The sequence below is a fragment of the Triticum aestivum genome, chromosome 1B, assembly GCF_018294505.1.
Source record: "Triticum aestivum cultivar Chinese Spring chromosome 1B, IWGSC CS RefSeq v2.1, whole genome shotgun sequence".
NCBI lineage: Eukaryota > Viridiplantae > Streptophyta > Magnoliopsida > Poales > Poaceae > Triticum > Triticum aestivum.
In genome coordinates, this window is record NC_057795.1 from 90,642,143 (window position 1) to 90,648,336 (window position 6,194).

The following is a 6,194-nucleotide window of genomic DNA, read 5'->3' on the forward strand; positions in this document are numbered from 1 at the left end:
GTTCTATTAGTTCATAATAGTCTATCATTTTTCTAGATTCTTATTTTGCGTGAACTGGTCTTTTTTTTTGTAGACCAACTGTAGTGGCTCATGAGATGCTTCTACCGAGCACCAGATTTGATCATCAGAAATGGCGGGAGTATATGCACATGTGATCTCTCCATTCAGTTAACATAATATGACTTCTCTATTTCTTCAGTACCCAAGTACCTAATTATCTACATGATTCACCTTAGATAATATAATTGATTCTAAAGTATCATCAGAACATGTATGAGTGATTAGTGCCAAACGTGGAAACTATTTATAGAATTCAAAGAAGTAGAAAAATACCAAGCTACTTGTATGTATGAAAGAGGAAGGACTGTACATAAGCATTTTCTTGGGAGGTAGGGATCTTAGAAGACCATTCATTCACTGTACATAATCATTTTCTTTTGGGAACCTAGAAATGATCACTTTTATGAGAGCCTCCCATGTAAAAGGAAGCTACCTTGGTAGCAAGAACTTTGTTCTCACTGTGATGAACTGCTTAAGAAAGTCTAGTTTACTAAAACCTAAAGCAAGTGCAAATGATTGGAATTGCCTTTTGAAAGAAGTAACACTAAAATCCAAACAACATAACATAAATATGTGGGGGTCAAATGATTGAATGACACAGGAATTTCAATCTCACTTATTTAAGCTAATACTAAAAGATCTGGGGCTAGATCACAACTTTGTCTTACTCGTTGAATTTTAGTACATGGCGAATCCCTTGGAAATCACCTCCAAACTGCATGCATATCCTACCCTGGTGACATTCTGTCTTTATTGGCCGACACTCAATATTACTCTTTCTTGTTGTCTTGAATTGATGTAGATCTGGACACAAATGAACCTAACCCAATAAATTGAATATTTCGCAGCTAGCTTTGTAACTAATTTTAACATCCATATCACAATTAATGCATCATAATTTATTTACTTTTGACTAATATGCAGGCGCGAACTTAAATTTTGGTTCTGTCAAACATTTATCTAACAATAGACACTGATCTTATAAACATAATCGCAATTAATCCTTCTTAGATAGTATGCAGGAACTGGGTCAATGAATGCATATATACCTCGATAAACATGATCAAACATGCAGTCATAGTTAATATAACAACTTGCTTCAACTGGTTATAACTGGAAATAGCAAAATATATATATATATGTCGACATGGGTTAACACGAACATAGGTCAAGGCAGCTTTTCATCAGGCATTATAAAACAAATAAAAGATACCCCTGAGAAAGCAATGTAGAAGATATAGATATTACATTAACTGTACCATCAGAAAGCTCTTCTTGGTTCATACATAGTAAAAAAACATACAATATTCTTACTATCTATCAGAAGAGTAGGATGGTAGAAATAAATCCACCAAGAAGAATAATAAGCAATAAGAAAAACACGCAGCATCTAAAAGTGTAAACCACACACACACACACACACACACAGAGAGAGAGAGACTAACGGAAGGGTTTTAGTACTCACATACACCACTGTAGACGATCATCAACCACTGAGAAGTAAACTACCTCATGAGTCCTCAAGCACAATACATATTTCAAAATTTACCTTTTATCATCGGCAACAAATCTTACACCTTCTCCGCGCATAAAATTATATAACCCATTTCGACAATAGAGTTCATAGATACAATTTTTTTGAGGGGTAGTTCATAGATACATTGGCTACTCTTTTTGTGTTACCACACTAACATTTTGTTCCCGAAAACATCATCCCTGCTCCCATGTTGCTTCATATTATTTCTGGAACCTTTCACAGGAAACGGCGCAACATCTTTTCGGGCTGTTGTGGCGTCGCCATCTTTTGGAGCTCGGTGCTTCAGTTGGATATTATCTTAATGAGGTCGTCCCCCAAGCTGCTGTTTCACTCAGGGTCTTGTGGCAGGAGGCCATGGAGAGGGTTCAGGCCTCAAGAAAAGTAGTCTCAACTACCTTCTGCCACTAATCGTTTGGGGCATATGTCGGGAGAGGAACGGAAGGGTTTTAGTACTCACATACACCACTGTAGACGATCATCAACCACTGTAGACGTACAACTACCTCATGAGTCCTCAAGCTTCAACATTACGTAAATTTCAACCACCTTGCCATCTTGAGTGCTACTCGATCATCCATTCTCCTGCAATATATATTTAAGGAAACTTGGTATATGTATGCAAAACACAATGCATCAAAATAGACAGGTGCTAAAAAAATACACCTCACATGCTATTCCATGATCGTTTTGCCTACAATATAAATCCAATGAAAATAAAGTATCTAGAATGGAAATACACTGTGCATTAATCATATTACATGAATCCTATGTTTTTAAGGCGTCGCCTAAGCGTCGCCTAGTCGTCGCCTAAGCGTCAAGGCGCCCCAGGATGGCAAGGCGTCTACCCCGCCTTAGACAGACATGAAGTGTACGGCTGTGGCTGCCCTAGTTCTGGCTGCTCCTGGGGCTTGGAGATGACGGCCCCGCTGTCTCCCGGCACCATGAAGAGGAGGGAGGACTGGGGGCTCCTGGGGCTTGCTGCTGTGAGGGAGAAGGGTGGGGCCATGAAGAGGAGGGAGGGAGGACCATAAGGGTATGGCTTCGTGGCGTCTGTGGTGGGAAAGAAGGGAAGGAGATAGTGGAATTAGGTCACGGGGGTGTATATGGCCACTAGATGGGCTTTTGGGCCACTGGGAGGTGCATAAGTAGTGGCCCATCTCTCAGCCATTGCTCTTTTTCTAGTATTAATATGTGCAGACCTATTGATGACTCTTTTCCTGCAATGTTTAAGGCGTCGCCTTGCCTCGCCTTACCGCCTCGCCTTGGCGCTTAGGCGTCAGAGCGGCCCTCCTCCGCCTTATGACGCTTTACCGCCTTAAAAACATAGCATGAATCATACATAGATGCTGGCAAAATATATACTCTGATAAGAACTGATGAAGTATATATGTGGAATGGTCTCCCCCATATAATTGATTAATGGACGTCTCTACAGACCTTCTGTGTTGTAGTGGGACAATGTAAGGATACATTTTATTATAGCAGTGTTGATAAAGAGTAGAGAACAACAATGTAACAGAGAAAAAGGAGATGGTCTATAATCTGAAAGATACAAATCCATCATGTTGTTACATTGTGAGCTTTCAGAATTGTGTATTTCACTTGTATTTCTGAGATAAATATGTCAAATAATGCAAGTTAACTAAAAAGTAATGTACGTAATTTAGGGAGACATGTCAAGATTGGCTTCTTAATGGTGTTCATTTCCTGGACATATTTAGGAGGTCTTATATTCAACAGTGTAGTTTCGAAAAAATCTCATAAGCACAATTCTTGATTATAAAATAGCCTCCGAATTCGGATTAAGTTGATTTGGTTGCCTTTAGAAAAGCTTGGACTGTAGGTATGTTTTTTTAGCAAAGTAGCATACCTCAAAATAGTAGGACATGACCACATAATAAGGAAGCTATCTAGCCAAGGTGACAGTGTTACCTATTGACATGGCCAAGCAGGACATGACATATATAGATTACTGAAGTACTAAGAACGCATACAAAGAATATGTATAAAAACACATATTTTTACCTGTAGAGAGAAGATAGACCTGTGAGATGGATTTTAATTAGAAATAATATCTTCCGTAGATTTGAAAAAGTGTTTTGTATCTCTTTCAGTTCGGATTAAGTTTATTTGGTTGCCTTTAGAAAATCTTGGACTGTAGGTACCTTTTTTTAGCAAAATAGCATACCTCCAAATAGTAGCTGTCATGTAAGTAATATTGGGTAGATTATAAACTCAGGTGCTAATATCATCCGAGCATAATGTATGTTCAAATTTCGAAACTATTTTATGGCCTAGGCATGCATGGTCAAATCATGTAAAGAGGAGCCTCACTCGACTAAACCACATAATAAGGAAGCTATCTAGCCAAGGTGATAGCGTTACCTATTGAAATGGCCAAGCAGGACATGACATATATAGATTACTGAAGTACTAAGAACACATACAGAGAATACGTATAAAAACACATATATTTACCTGTAGAGAGAAGATAGACCTGTGAGATGGATTTTAGTTAGAAATAATTTCTTCTGTAGATTAGGAAAAGTGTTTTGTATCTCTTTCAATTTATTCATATATTAGAAACATCTTATTGGGTGTCAGCATCAACTTTCAGCAGTTCATAAACTGAACCAAAAACTTCAGATATTTACAATGAATAGAATTATAATTAGCAAGAAACATCTTTCATAGTCCGCCTTCCAACAAAAATAATAATGATATACGCTTATTTGACTGTGCAGAGCAACCAATAATAAACAATGAATAAAAAAGTGAGACTTGATTGATACCTCAAGGTTGATTCATGAAACGTTATATTCAACCTTTAAAAAGCAATGTGCATCCTTTTATGTTCGACCTACAAAAATGATATTATACAGAAGCTTCAGAGCAGATTGAACTCACCACCAGTTCAATTTTCTAAATTTGGTCGTCAGAACTATACAAAAAGGTGAAAAAATGCAAAGTGTCGTTTCAATCCAAGATAACCATCTGAAGCTGAAGAAAAATGCTAATCACAACATAGTCCTACAGTGAAATGCCTTTGTAAAAATAGCTTGGTATTACGATGGCTCGTCTTATTTAGTGTGCTTGTTCGCCTTGCCATACAGTGTTCGTTGATTCAGCTAGTTGATGAATGACTTCTCCATAATAGGAAATTTATTGTAAAATGCTTCATGCATGTAAAAAGTAATGCTTGATGTAGTTTTTCATTCTGTGAAGTGTGTGCACAGTCCACGACCATAACTGAAAATATAATAAAATCCTAAAATATTCTAGTTAGCTCATAAAATGATTAATCTATACGGACTGGAAACTAAATCATGTTGAATGCTAAGTAATCTATATGAAATTATCTGTAGGTAAGCACAAAATATCTATGCTTGTTTTCTCTACCAGATCAGATGTCAAAAAAATTGTTCAGTATGTAAAATATAGCAGAATGGATACCCTAAAGTAATTTTCATCAACCAACATATATATCAACTGCCCATGAATCATGATTGCCCAGTGCGTACTATATATGTGATAAGAACAAATATTTTGTCGTAATAAAAATTGATGGAAGACTTCAAGATTAGTCCAGCCCAGATTACTTCCATATGCACTGCACTTGCCACAAATCTGGTTTACAAAATTGCAAAAACAGCACTAACATTTTGGACAGGGTACTATTACAGATATATTATATGGATAATATATATTATGTAGTGCAGGAAACTCAGGATAGATATGAAACAGTTTACTTGCATATGCACTGCAATTCCCTGCTGAGTGGACACAGAGGCGACCGTTGCCCAAAAACAAAACAGTTTTAAGAAGTTGAATGGCTGGGCCACCTGCCTGACATATTACCTGAAACATGGATGAGTCAAGATTTGAGCTGCGCAGAAGAAAGGGAAGCTTTGCATAGGTTAGTTGTACTGGAGGGAGTACCTGATTTCATCCTCCTAGGAGTCTAGCTGATGTTAGTTGCTGGGCACATGCATGAGCATCTCATTGCTTCGGGCCACACTACACTACAGGATGGCGACGAAGAAGAACGCGACTATCGGCTCTGGTGCACCACCTCCTACTGGAGCTCCTCCACCAGACGTTGCTCGTCGTTCGCGTCATGCCGCCAGCCATGCGTGCCACTCGAGGAAAGGCGCGTTGCAGGACTGCAGCCGCTCCGCCGCACTTGGGCACCGACAACTGCACGGCTCCGTCGTTCCCGCCGCCCTCTCGGTGAGAGGCTCGAGGTGGCGAGGCAGAGGGCGCTCGGTCTTTCAGCGGGCGGCCAAGCTAGGGTTTGCGGTTGCCGAATCGCCGACGGCGAGATTGGGCGAGATGAGGATTTGGGGCGTCCGAGGATTAGATAGGTTTTTGTTTTGTTTTAACTGAAAAGGAGACGGTTGGGGTATATTTTCTCGAAAGAGATAAAGATTAGCCTTTTACAAAAAAGATAAAGATTGCTATGTGCATCCATAATAAGATTGAGTCTTAAGTAGATTTTTATTTACAACCAAAACAAACGATTGTGGGCCATGGAGCGTTTTTTTACAACTGAGCAAACTTTTAACTGAGAATTAGATAGATCGATCTACACCGTAAT

General features: G+C 38.9%; 1 long non-coding RNA gene across 1 annotated transcript; it reads right to left on the minus strand.

The window, feature by feature from the left end:
- Positions 1-1,592: 1,592 nt before the first annotated feature.
- On the minus strand, positions 1,593-5,951 carry LOC123109232 (uncharacterized). Its single transcript, XR_006452521.1, has 3 exons — positions 5,537-5,951; positions 4,390-5,455; positions 1,593-2,179 (listed from the first exon to the last, which is right to left on the minus strand). It is a non-coding gene; the product is annotated as an uncharacterized lncRNA (long non-coding RNA).
- Between the last annotated feature and the right edge of the window lie 243 nt (positions 5,952-6,194).